At 45.4% G+C, this 14,523-nt stretch overlaps 1 protein-coding gene across 1 annotated transcript in view; it reads left to right on the top strand.

Moving 5' to 3' along the window:
* Positions 1-14,523, top strand: part of LOC135399128 (chitinase-3-like protein 2) — a 49,911-nt gene that overhangs the window by 11,867 nt on the left and 23,521 nt on the right. The gene's annotated exons all lie outside the window — the stretch shown is intronic.

Here is a 14,523-nt window from a genome sequence, read left to right on the forward strand (position 1 = left end):
ACATGCTCGAGAGCGTGGCTTTTCGAAAAAGGGGGAACAAGCAAGAACACCATATAAGCGAAAAATGTACGCAATGTTGCTCATATATCTCGCCTGAAGGGAACTTCGGGACGCGCTGACACCTCTGCACACTACACACAGAGTATCCAACGTCCCAGACACCTATCTGAACTGAATTTATGTTCACTAACAGGCGACAACGAAAAATCTCCAGTTTCGTACAATTTCTTCTTCTTATTTTATTTTATTTTTTTAAAGAGGAAATTGGCCATCTCCTTTGCGATTGAGGAGGAGCAGCCTCGAACGCAGGGCCGGCCAATGTTTTGTACCTTACCAACATGCGAGGTTAATTAGCCTTTATTTTTATAATACGAATCAATTTTTTAACATGTTAGAGCCTCATGACGGCTAATACAAGCGATTTTTAATCCACTACGCTCTCACGAATGCGTCACTCGTCAGTATTCACCGCGTTCCGAACACAGCGCTGGAGACTCATTTTTACTTTCGCTATCAGCTGACTACGCTTTCGCTGACTACTCGAATAAAACGCGCACGTATTTAGCAATTTAAAATTTACTTAAATAAATTGTTTTAAAAAATATGTCGTATTACCTCGTAATGCTTTTTGAACAGATAGCGCCACTCAGGCTTCAAGTACGATGGTGAACGAAACAGGTAATGGAGATCGGCAGTGTCTGCGCCGCAAACTTATTTCTATGAGGAGCCCCTCAAAGGTGTAAAGGGCCCCTACGTCCCTACCTCACAGGAGTTATGTACAGCCTGCTCGTATGCGTGTGTCAGGGGTATTCAAAAGCAAATGGTTCTCCTCGACCGAGTTCGTATCCTTGGGATCCATAGAGGGACGAACTGATCCATCGAGGCATTTGACGTCCATAACTGGAACCCATATGCAGAGCCTATATGCAAGGGAAGAGCAGATATCTCGGATTTGGTTCTAACGATCTTATAGGACCTAGGGCTACCATGCGCCAAAGTTCAGGGTAATGTTCGGACAAAACGATAGAGTATGGTAATTGGTAAATTAGAGTTGCGAGTAAAGAAAACACAGAAACAATATTGAAGTTTAAGAACTAATTGTGACATTATCTTTAAAAAATCTAACGTGTCGCATAAGGTTAATACTGACTGACTTGTGTCATAACCAGTTGACTAGGTGGCATAATGATATCACCACTCCTAATTGAATTATTGTTGTTGTTGCTGATGACTAAGTGGGCTTTATTTGGCGCAACCAAATTTTTCTTCTTCTGGTACCCACAGAAAAAAAAAAAAAAAAAAAAAAAGCTAAGACAGGACACTTGGAATGTGCACAGCAGAAAGCGCTTGACCTTAAAATAGGATTTACATTCACACGTCACCAACTAATGTGCACCTGACCTATATTTTAGTGTCTCACGTCATAGCTATGAACCTGCAGACTGTTCTTATGAACACCAAGATAGACATTATTCTTTACTGTACTTTTTGATATTTTTATTATAAGATTTTTAGAAGATTTTTCATTTCTCATTATAAGATTATGTGGATATTGGATTAAGTGAGTACCTCTTTTCATGTGGGTGTTCTTTCCCTCTGTCACGTGACTTCAGTAAACCAGTAACATCCTTATTCCGAATGGATCTTCTATCCCCATGGATCTTTTTTCTCGCTTGAATATTCCACTCCAGTTTGACCTGCTTTCCCCCAAACCACTTGACGTCAGTGGATCCTCTTTCTTGCTGGATCTTCTTTCCCGTTGGATCTTTCTCCCATAAGAGCGCGTGTTGCGGGGAGAAGGGCGACACTATACTATACAATGTCGCTCTGGGCGACATGAGGGACATGTAATGCTACGCACGCAGTCGCTTTGGGTACGCGAGAAGATAGCGCGTGCGCGCTCCGCATGCGCCGAACGTGTCTTTGCGTATAGCGCGTGCACAGTGTGGGTACGCTACATAACTATGCTCGTGTTCAACTTAAGAAGGAAAATAAATCTAGTGCGTCATCTACATACGCCGTCGTCGCCATGGGGGAGGGCCCGCGTAGTGTGCATGCGGCCAATCTTAACAGAGAATACGGAAGCAGAGTGAGTTTGATGGATTACATTATCTGGCGGAGGAGGGAGAGTGACGTCTTTGTGCCCAGCCATCCCATCTGCGGCGCAGTAATATTTTGAGAGCTGACGGACTACATTTCTTTTCCTTCTCAAGTTGAACACGACTATCAAACTCTCAATTTACCATTTCATGTACGCCGTGTTATTAGTGAGTCGTAAAGTGCATCGTACGCTATACCCTACGTACGCAAAGGCGATAGCGTACGATGTACTGAAACTCTCTACTCTCTCGTTTTCTCTTTTACGGAACGCAAACACATTGATGCTTCCATTTCCATCCGATTCGCCATTGACAAAAAAAGAAAATAAAAAATAAAAGGAGAGGAGGAGGGCTGACTCCTTCCGACGCCACACTGTCATACACATCCAGGGTTAGCCACTTTTTCCGAGCCATCTGAGCCGCAGTCTAAATTTAACTCTCATGTAGCCTGGCGAAAGAGCATTCCCGACAGGTGAGTGTGTTGAGGACGTCATAGAGGACACACCTGCGAGCGACCTTCCACTTCGGCAGTCTAGCTCACGGCTACGAAGTACGTCACCATACGAGTGCCGTTTAGAGACGAAGGGATATACCCGGGCGAGAGATTGACACTCGCTATTTATAAACAATGAACGGTGTGCTCTCCCTGAGTACGCGCTATGGAATGTGAAGCCGGCAAAGCATGGGCACAAGTGGAGTCACGACGCGCAAGACATTCGGAGGCAGAGTTAAAGGCAGTATTTTTTATTCCGTGTTAGCACCGCGAAGCAACTGTGGCTATGAGCGGCGTACAGATGTGGACAGGTGGAGAGAGGACGGCAGGAAGGAGCGGGGGACAATGGAGTTAGTATGCGTCCTGGGCCGACTTCAGGGGGAACTGTGCCGACATGCGTCTGGAAAGTCTTCGGAAAACCCAGGGAAAAGATCAGACAGAACAGCCGGTGGTAGGATTCGAACCCACTACCTCCCAGTCTTCAGCACGACCTTGGCTACCACCACTGGTTTTAAATTGGTTACCGGAAATGGTTACGGAAACGAGAAACGTCAACTACCCGAATTCAGCAGGAAACGAAATTAGAAGCAGAAACAAAATTGCTTTCGTTTCCATTACCAGAAACCGGAACGGAAACGACGGAAACGATACTCAAAGGTGGTGACGAGAACTAAAACTGATTTCACCGAACGTAACCCTCCTTCTCTCGTTTTTTTTTTTAATTTAATTTAATGTAAGTTAATGTATTACATCCCTGACGAACTTTGCATTAAAGGCTTCAGTGTGTGTGTTCAATAATATACTGCACCCCTGTTTGCACCGTCTTGCTACAAGATCCGGGAGGAGGCGGGGGGGGGGGGGGGTGGCAAGAATGAACACCGTAATGCGGAGACCAGACGGAACGATCTAAAGGAAACAGAAACCGAAACCGCATCGAAACTAGCTCCGAAACAGAAACGAAAGTCTGCTACGGAACATGAAACCGCTAACCGAAAATCGTCTGGAAACCGACACGTAAACATAGACAAAAAGTTGAGTTTTTTTAGGCACCGGAAACAGAATGGAAACGTTATTATTTTCGGTAACAAACCCTGGTTAAAGGAGCACAGAAGACACCTCGAAAAGATATGTTTCTTTTTCGTTTTTCTTTTGTATATCGTGTGATATGAACATACTACATTCAAGAACTGTGGCACACAAAATATTTCCTTTGGTAAGCTTGCAGTTCCTCTACAAAATTAGTTTACAAGAGTACGGTGAGCGGCGGCGATCTGTCTCATAGCGTCCTCGATAAACTTGCTCCGGGATTGCCCCGAAACCACAGTGGTGCGTGGCGCTCTACACTGGCGGTGCCCTGGGCGGAGGCATTATCGAACATGAAACTGCACTGCACTGGTGGATCTGATGGATACTAGCGTGCGCTACCTAGAGATCTGTGCTCGTTGTGGCTCGTAGGCTGCGCGACCTGTAGCGAGCGGCACCGATCGAATGCCATGCTGACGATGACTGTCTGCTGCTACTTGCCCGGCTACACCTGGCTACTTGCCGCTTCCGCCTTCCTCCGTGCTTCCGGCAATCGCGATGCTTCTTGGGATTGCACTCTGGCGCTCGGCCGATTTTCTCGGTGTGGGTTCGGGGCAACTCAGTGCTGCACTGAACGGGTGCATTCCTTTAATCGAGGACGTTCAGTGCGCACCAGTGCAGTTTATCGAGGATGGCAAGCCGCACCAGGTCGCACCGGGGCGCACTGGTGCATTTTAACGAGGACGCTATCAGCTCTTTCTAGCGTGCTGTGACGTCAGATCATCCGAGCACTTTATTGGCTGCCGAGAATCTTCTGCTACGGCACGGGAGCAAAGCGACCGGTCGACTGCTCTGCTTCGGAGGAGAGACGGGCAGCGCGCCAAATACAAACACAAAGAAAAAGAAATGAGAAAATAAGGCTCGCGCCTCCCTATTGGTGGTGGTGGTGGTGGTGGTGATAGGGCTTGCCGTTGTCGGCCTCACGTATGTGGGCAACGTCACGACTCACGCCCTGGGGGAATGTGCGTCCTGGGCCGACTTCTAAGGGAACTGTGCCGACATATGTTTGAAAGCGTATGAGGAAAACCCAGGAAAAACCCCAGACAGCACAGCCGGCACCCCTATTGGGCGACTGACGTGACGTCGCAGACTGGTAACCAATGGGATGAAGGAGCTTTCTGAACCGCGAAATTCAAGGCTCGCTTGCGCACCAGGATTGAGCGCTGCAGTCGTACGTTTTGGGCGAATATGTGTCCCAGATAACGTAGTAGTACATAGGCCATTTAAATTCTATTGATTCAGCTGAATTGAAATTCAATTGAAGTATCAAAGGGGGTGTAATTCTAGTTATTTTACTTCTCCTTACATATTTTTTCGACCCCTTTCACCCTACACAAGCACGCGACACCCCTTCCGCTACTGTGTGGGTAGCATCGGCGAGCAGCCAGTTTTACTGGGACTGCTGTTCAAGGAACTTCAGCGGTTTACATAATCATCACGGTCACGTCAACACACACAATGGGTATACTTCTGTCAAAGTGAAAGCTTTTCCTTCTGCCCACCTCCTGGTCGGCGGCGAGGCTCTCCAGGCAAGTGTGTCCACGTGGCCCAATGCGATACGTGTGGCAAGCATGTGATATCTATAGCATTGTTTGACGCTTTGGGTATACTTCTGTCGTATTTCCCTAGTGAGTTAACTTTATTTTCGAGACGGCTTTCTTTTCTTCTTTTTTTTCGTGAGATAAACAGTTGAACTGAATTTAGTACATCTACCGCGCACTTCCAGTACTTCTAGCAGTCGTTTTTCTTCGTAGAATTGCGTTTTCTGTGATACCTATGTATAGAAGGCCAAGAGAGGGTGAAGGAGGCTGGGACTAGGGTTGCCACCGGGCCGGTATTATACCGGCAAGGCCGGTTATTTGCTAGCTCTCCCAGTTGCCGGTAGGAAGGTGATACTGGCAGCGTTTTGCCGGTATTTGTGGCTCAAGACCTTTTCACAAGGGCTTTTGCGAGGTTTTCGCTTCAACATTCCACTACAGCTTGAATAAATCTGGAGCAAAGTCCCAACTCCGCAGTCACCAGTTTGTTTTCTTATTTATTCATTATTATTATTATTATTATCATTATCATCATTGTTATTCATCAAGCCTTGTGTTCGGAGGGGACAAGATCAGTGGTTGTGCAAAGCTATTGGTGGTTGTGTCGAGCCAGATAGAACTTAGGCCGTATACAACCATCATGAGATCTCCTCCTGCAAAGAAGGTTTTGTGTGCATCGATGCGTTTGTCCGAGTAAATAACAATCCGGTTGCTCCAGTACGATCCAATGTACCGTTCATGCCTGTTTATTGCAATTTCTAACGTCAATGATCCAGCCACACACAGGAACTTATGTTTCCTCGTATTATCTCTCTGTCTCTGTGTGTCCTCATTCACCCTTCACCCACTTTCCCTTTCCCGCGAGTATTTCCCCTTTCCCTCTATACCACCTCCTCTCCCCCAGCCGGTATTTTTCCACTACGAAAGGTGGCAACCCTAGCTGGGACTGGTCAATCTTTTTTTCCTACCCTCCCCTTTGTTTCGTCTATATGTACATATAGGACATCAAAGTGAAAAACCGGGCGTGTTGGTGTTGATCTTGCATGACGAAATAGCACTGGAGACGGGACAGAGAAAGAAAGCCTAGCACCTGTCCTGTCGTCTTTTCCCTCTGTCCCGTTCCCAGTGCAAGTTCGTCATGCAAGTACATATAGGAGTTTGTGTACGTAAAAATGGCACATCGGCGTAACCTGCTTACTATATGCATGCTATTCAGTGTATTATTGTAAGCGTATCTGAACAGTGGTCAATCAATGAAATCAAAGTAGGAAAAAAAATGCTATTAAAGTTTTCTGAAAGAGAATCCACGCACAAAATATTACGCGGGAGCAATAGGATTGAAATCGAAACTTGACCTTCCGCACAATACTGTCACACTCGTGACGTCAGCACAATACTGATGACGTAGCTCACCACAGATGATGAAGTGAAATGCACGCCTTCTTGTGGCAAGCATGCGCGCCATAGTTGTCACCCCAAGCACACTGGTTTATACCCACGGAGGTATTCCATTGGGATAATCGGTAGATACTGAAAACGTCAAATTATTTGCAAACCTTGCTATGTTTGTATTCTGCTTGCTTAAAAGGATGTTTATATACTAACACTTCCTCTCTTGCACGAATCATGTTGACAGTTAATCCTGCCCAGCCTCATTTTTGCCCACCCTCAGTGGAAAGAGCACAGTATCTGTGGAGACACCGCCGTGCATTATCTCTATACTGCGCACTGTCTCGTATCCTTCAATGTCAACTTCCGCGGATTCAAACGACGTCTGGGTTCGGATACTTCCTGCCTGTGTTCTTCTCTTCATAGACTCTTGGCGTTATATAGGAATGCTGTTCGGGGTTCCCACCAAAGCAGCACAATGTACTGAAAGTCGAGTGCAATAGGGGTGGACGGGTAGGTGGAAGGCCTTGCACAGATTCGTGAAACTAAAGAACATTGATAAGACACGTGCCGTCCACCCCTACTGCACTCGACTTTCAGTACATTCCCCAGCAGCACAATGTACTGAAAGTCGAGTGCAATAGGGGTGGACGGTATGTGTCTTATCGACGTTCCTTAGTTTCACGAGTCTGTTCTAGGCCTTCCACCTACCCGTCCACCCCTATTGCACCCGACTTTCAGTACATTTTGCTGCTTGGGTTGTACGTGCTGCTTGGGCAGTGACCGACCGAAGCCGAGACTTAAAAAAACCTTGTCACGTGCTTTCTTATCTACGAGCAAAATATCTCCACAACAAATAAGTGATGACGATGTAGTGGGATGTTTCGCCGATGAGGCAGCACCCTATCCCATTGCTTGAGGGGGAGAAGATGGTGAATGATGATGAATGTTCAGAGGCTTGAAGAGCTCGTAGCTGATGCGCTGTGTTGGGTTGGTTGGGTTGTGGTTGGGCGGAAGTCAGGTTACACATATGCTTCACTGCTTCATATCTCAGTTCAATTCGCAGCCAATTATTTTGTAATGGCCGACATCAGCCAGCACGTCACTGTCGCCATCTTCCGGTTCCTGTTTTGCCAAGCAATCAAGCCACCGACTAGAGACAAGACTAGTTGATTGCGTATATCATATCTCAAAACAGTCCTTACGCCCAAGTGAAGTCCACAAAGTTGGTTGGGTGCGGTACGTACTGTACTTCGGAAGCCGCCTTTATCAACGGTCTACTAACACTAGAGATTAGAGCGTGTCAGTATAGGCCGTTGATCACATCACCGTGAAGTTATCGCAGAATCAAAGGCAGCGTGCATGACTCGGGATCTTATCCGTTAATTGCGTGCAGTAGATACGGAACTTGGGAAGCCACGTTATCACACTAGAGATTAGAGAGCGTTGGTAGACCGTTGATAACGTCACCGTGAAGTTATCGTACATACCACAACCAAAGGCACCACGCATGATTCAGAATCTTATCATTTGATTGGGTACGCTTGATATGGTACTTTGGAAGCCACGTTATCAACAGTCTACAAACACTGGAGATTAGAACGTGTTAGTACACTGTTGATAACGACACCGTGAAGTTTTTGTATATACCAGAATCAAAAGCAGCGAGCGTGACTCAGAATCTTACTCGGTTGATTGGGTGCGCGAGATCAACACCTCCTAGATAGCATCAAGCCAGCGCCCCACGTGACACAGCGTCACACACGAAGGCCTGCTGTGCATGCTCAGTCTATGACGTCAATGGAAGAGCTAGCGAACAAAAGAAAAGCTCACGCAGGCTTCCGTGAGTTGGGCAGTGCGAAGGCCTTCTACTATCTATGAGGTGTTGGCGAGATACGGTACTTCGGAAGCCGCCGTTATCAACGGTCTAATAACACTCTGTACTGAATGTTCCGGCAGCTTTCATATAGGCATGTGCTGGTGTAACGTGTGGTGAGCTGAAGGACGGTACACTTCGCCATCACCACCTACTCCTTGCCTTCCTATACGACTGCCTTGGCGGAACGTGAAGAGCATACCAAGTTATCGTCATTCATTATTTACACGGAGTAATGCTCTACGAATGCTGCGTACACAGTTCGTGAGATCCATGCGGTTGATAGAAGCACGAAGACCTGACAAACTCACCACGGCGATAATTGAGGCAGGAACTGTCTCCGTAATCAGCGACGACCTCAAAATCTTCGCCGATCCGTGAGGAGATCCCAAGTCTTCTACGCGATGGCCACGCGAGTGCGTTCCTGCTTTGACCGTGACAACCGATATCAGTATTTAATACGTACGTGTGCGAATCAGAAACGAAACACAAATGGGCCAAAGAATAATCCATTCGTTTCGTTTTTAAAACTTATTCTGGGTCCTTGGCCGTCTGACAAGAGGGATGCTGCCTTGTCGGCGCTGGTGACATTTATTCGGAGGTGTGCGTTGGAGTCAGTCTATTATAGGACCATGTAATTCACTGTGCGGTAATTCACTACGTGAACCGGTGATTTTTTATTTTGGCCTTTGGCCGATAGTTATCGCCAAAGTGGGGGGGGGGGGGGGGTTCTCTTTTATATGTATTTTTCATGGGGAGGGGGGGGGGGTCTGTTTATGGGAGTAACCGAATTTGTCGTGTGACGAATTCAACCTCTGCCTAGTATTTTCAACATCAACATCAACTTATTCTGAGACTGACTATATCGTCACTCATGTTACAGTTAATTTTTGGTGTCAGCAATATCATGCAGCAGGCATAGTATAGTAAACCATCCAAGCGAGCGAAAAACCGCATCACAGAGACAGGGGAATTTCCCAAAATAAGGAAATAAAATGTGTCTGAATAATATCATTTTCGTTCCTTTCACAAACATAATTATTTCCTGAGCGCGTTTCTTTTCGTTTCACTACATTTCATTGATTCATTCATTTATTATTTTGGCCATAAACAGCATGACAGCCTCCTCCTCCTTTTTAATTCCGTGCTACCGCCGCGAAGCAACTGTGGCTATGAGGGACAGCAGGAGGGAGTGGGAGAGAAGGGGACAGCCATCTTAATGGCACAAAAACGAGTAATAATTCTTTTTGTTACTATTAGCACAATCATTGCATTAGCACATCTCGTAAATATAGGCATTGTAGACGGGACATTGGACTCAAGGAACTAAATATTGTTACTTAAAATATACACAATAATATTTAAACCACCTAGCGCGTTTTGTTTCGCTTTTCGTTATTGCAAATTTTCTGGAGACGTTGTCAAACGCAGAGATAACTACTTTTTTAGTAGTGTAACTATAACTACTAACTACTGCGTCAAATTGTAGTTTAACTACTAGTGTAACTACGTCACAGCGGCGCCAGTTAAAACTACTTCGCAACTACTACTAGGATGTAGTTGTTTAACTACATTTGTAGCTACACTGATATTTTGTGCGCGTCGTTATATCTATGATCGCTTAGGCGTAGAAATAGCGCGTGGGAGCGTGGGGAGCGAGAAACGGGTGTGTGTGTGGGGGGGGGGGGGGGGGCTAATGGCAGAATCGGCTCGTCGTTGTTGGCCACACAGAAGTGGGCGTCGTCACGACTATAGCAAAAAAAAAAAGAACAAGAAAGACGGACGGAGGATAAAGGATGAAGGGGGGAGATGCGTAGAGGGTGCATGAGTTCGTAGGGGAGAGTGTCACGGGTTCGGGTCTGAATGAGTGGAATAAACCTACACACGTGATCAATGTATAGATTCGGACCCGGCTAGTGGAGGGACTGTGGCCAGTGCGGTAATGAATGAGCCCAGACTCATTTTCAACAAACAATGAAATTTGCACTTTTACTGAGTACTTCACGACAAACACAGAACTGAAGGTATGTCACACGCTAAAACATTCCACCTCTGCGATCCTACAAACTTTCCCAACGATACTCTCTGCTCAATGAACCTAAAATCACACTCGTCACCCAGGCACAAACCAAAATGCACAAAATGTATCCCGGCTTCTTACATTCACAATCAAAACCACTACTCAGACTACTCAACAAAATTGCACTACGCCAGTCTCATAGAAATCACTTAGCTGTATAGGGGTGGGGAAGTCCGTTGAATCTTCGAAGAGCCTGAGACGTCTTCTTGTTGCGGCGGCGTGTCTTCTGCGTTTCCCTCGACGTCACACCGTGGCACACAACTCTTGCACACTTCACATCAATCAACCACTTTCTATGCAGCAACCTGCATTCGATACTACAAACCGATAGTCGACACCGTTACTTGAAACAAACTAGTGTCGCCGCCACTCTTCCCAAACTTCCCCGGCGGGAAAACCGCGGCTACCCCGTTCGCGTTGTCTTTCTTCTCCTTCCCAAATCGACTACCCGACTCCCCCAATTTCTTCCAACTATCTCCTTATATATCCTCGTTAAACAGGGCTTCCAAAACTTATTTCACGGGGTATCCCTCATTTCTTGGGTGGGAAAAAGGGTCACCACGCCCCTGCCACCCAACACGACTGGCCACTTAACATAAAAAACGATAATGTAATTTTCACTTCCCAAAAGACAGAGTCTGGAGACAATTCCCAGAATTTGGGGGCCAAAAGATTCTGGACGAAAAACACGTGGCATCGGGTTACCGTAAACGGTGCGACCGACCCAAAAACGCCATGCCTGGCCTCGCCGCAGGGGGTCGAGAACAACCCGGAGTACACACCCATAGTTGCGTCGAAGTGTCCGGTTTCTTTACTCGGACTGTCCCTCCAACGCATCTTACAAGACATCTGTAGGCAGTAAATCCTAGAATCCCCGAGCTGTCATGGCCGGCTGAACAAGTGCCCGTTCTAACTCTTGTCTAAATTAACTCGCAAAAAAGGAGAACCGACATATGTTTAAACACAAACTCGCACAACAACAGGTTGCCCTGTGACAGAGAGCAAAGTGCGAGCTAGAAGACAGTGAACTCCCACACTCGGAACAAATCATAGCACAGCACGCGCCTCTCAGTACAATACTAATGTAGTGATTTGTCGTGCAGTGATACAGTTATCGCCTCCAATCTGACGACGGAGGTGCCGTAAGCTTTTTGAATGTGCTGTGTGTGTGTGTGTCGATCGTTATGTACGGTTATGCGTTATGTACACCAAGTGCGTTATGTACACTGATAAACACAAAAGACGTACTTTCTGCTCATGCGCATTTCTGTACGCAAACTTGACAACGAATGACTCCATTCCGCGTCTAACCAGACTAACCCAACCTGTTGACCAATGCTCCGACAGCCGACGGTCCTGTTGCAACACCTTGGATACTGACTCCCCGTCGAAATCCCTTCTCGCTCCACGCGCTTCGTGCTCTTGCGCCAGGCAAAACAAGCGTCTCTGTGCACCTGCGTTGAGCAATGCAGTGCATTGCACATGCACTGAGGTATATGGTATACCGCAATGGTTGCGGTGAATCACCTCATCCAATCGTCATCCATGTAGTTGTTGTGTTGTCGCTGCGCCATTAAACTTATAATCAAATCAAAAAATGTAGTTGTTGTTCGCAGTGCACTGAATGAGAGCGTCAGATGCACAGTGCTGATATTTTGTGCATGCGTGGGATGCGCAAGATGAAAAAAAAAAAAAGCAGGGCTGTCGCTAATAAGCACAAAGAAAGAAGGCAGTGAAGCACACGGAAGGCTAAGTGAAAAAATGCGAAGTAGGTGTAGCCCGCAGTAACCTAATTACTGTAATTAACTAAAAAAAGTTTAACTAGTAAATGTAACTACCATTTTTGCAAGTGGTTTCTAGCTACTTTTTAACTACCACGTAGTAGTTTAACTACAAGTAGTTAAGTACTTTTAGTTACGACTTTTTAGTTGACTACTTTTAACTACAAGTAGTTCACTACTGCACGTCCCTGGTCGAACGTAATGCATTTTTGCCTTTTAAACGTGCATCTTAGCTCGACAAATTCGAATTTTTACAAAAGACTAACATTTTCACGTCCAAGAGTGAGCAACGTTGCACACCTTCGAAGTACAGCGTCATTTCCAATGCCAATTTGTGAGGGTTGCCACGGGGTAGTCACAATGACTACCGTCCTCTACGTTTACTCAACGCCCTTGCTGCATCACAGATGTTTCAATTTCATGGGAAGTCACGTGATTCACCTTCCTCACACCCCGTGTCACGACCGGACGTTTCTCACCTCACGGCACAGCAAGCACTGTGAGGATGAGAATGGTAAGAGTGTGTCATCAAATGTGTCCCAGCCAGAAAGGCGCGCGATAATATTTCGCGCTTCGGGCTTCCTGGCACCATTTCTCGAAAACATCACCTTGGTTATTTCCGTGGTTATAACCGCGAAAAGAATGTAATAAACTTTCTTTTTCCTTCTCATTCTAACTCTGAGATGTTTAAAACAGAGCGTAAATAAAAAATAAAAATAAAAAGAAGGAAGAAAAGATGATAACAAAGCGTTGATGGTTTCGTCACTGATTCAGACTAATTGGTTAACTAGAGATGAGACGAATCCAGAAATTTGCCGAATCCGAATCCGAATCCAGAGAAGGTTCTGCGAATCCACGAATCTCGAATCTTTCGAACCCTTTCTGAAAAAAAGAGTTTAGAAAGCAAAAAAAAGAAAAGAAAGGGGGGAAACACTTCTACTGGAAAGTGTTTTGAAGCAGAATTTGATATCTTTGTTTGTTTACAACAAATTAAAATCATCGACTACAGGAAATACATCAGCTCCCGAGTCTGAATTCTTTCTATAAAACTAAGGAACAATCAAAAGCAAAACTACGTTATTTTTAATCTCGTAATGTAAGAGTTCCTGCCTGAATTGTTTCAGTCCAGAGCAATGTAAACAAACAAACAAGAAAACACAGCTGAAACTTTTATATTAATGCAGATTTTTGTTCAAAAGCATCAGCATTCCCACCCGCTCAGGGTCTAGCCTACTGTGTGTTTTTATCAGCTATGACAACCGATGTGCTGAAGAGTGCTTCTGGCATTACTGTCGATGGGGATGTGACCAGGAACTTTTTAAGCCAATGCTACGAAATGCCGACTGGAAAGATGCTACGGAGACGCCAATAATAATAATAATAATACCAATATATATAAAAAAAAGAAACATACGTGGTTGGTAGATTCGAAAGATTCGATTCGCCATTTTGAGAACTGGGATTTGGATTCAAGCATTCGCGGATTCGGTTGGCCCATCGGCCAGACTTGTACGTATCTTGAATACGTACTCAAAATACGGTATTTTAAATGTATTTAAAATACTTTTTTCGGTATTTGCTACTCAGTACTCAAAATACTTTCCTTCCTCGTCAAGCCATTTCCAGCACGCTTCCCGCCGTGCCGAGATTTTCAGCTCACTGGAATTTAACCCCCTTTTTCTTTTTTTTCCTTTTTTTCGGGAATTCGCGAATCTGTCATTTATCTTCTTGTACAATAGGCTGGTCCCAAGCCTGGCCTTGCTTGTCAATAGCCAACTTCGTCCGAAGACAGTTCCTATTCATATTGCCAGGTGAATCACCAGGGGATTAGGTACAAGATAATCCCGGCATTTATTTCCTTGGTCATCAAAGCAATAAACACGTGCCAGAGGTTGAAAGACCCGAACCGACATACAGGAGGGATTACGAAGTTTTGGGTCAGAACATATCAACAACGTTTATTTGGGTTCACCAAAGTTCACCAAGCATTACTTGACACCAAGACGCTGCAAATGAAAGGTATGCATGGCTGATGAAGTTTATTCCTTTCATTTGTAAGGCCACGTTCAGAATACGCGTTTCACTTACTGCTAATACTAAAGTACTTTAAAGAGTATCTTAAATACTTCTTAGAGTATTTAGTACTCTACTCAAATTACTTTCAGTTTTGAGTATTTTGTACTC

This window comes from Ornithodoros turicata, chromosome 6 (assembly GCF_037126465.1).
Source record: "Ornithodoros turicata isolate Travis chromosome 6, ASM3712646v1, whole genome shotgun sequence".
Lineage (NCBI taxonomy): Eukaryota > Metazoa > Arthropoda > Arachnida > Ixodida > Argasidae > Ornithodoros > Ornithodoros turicata.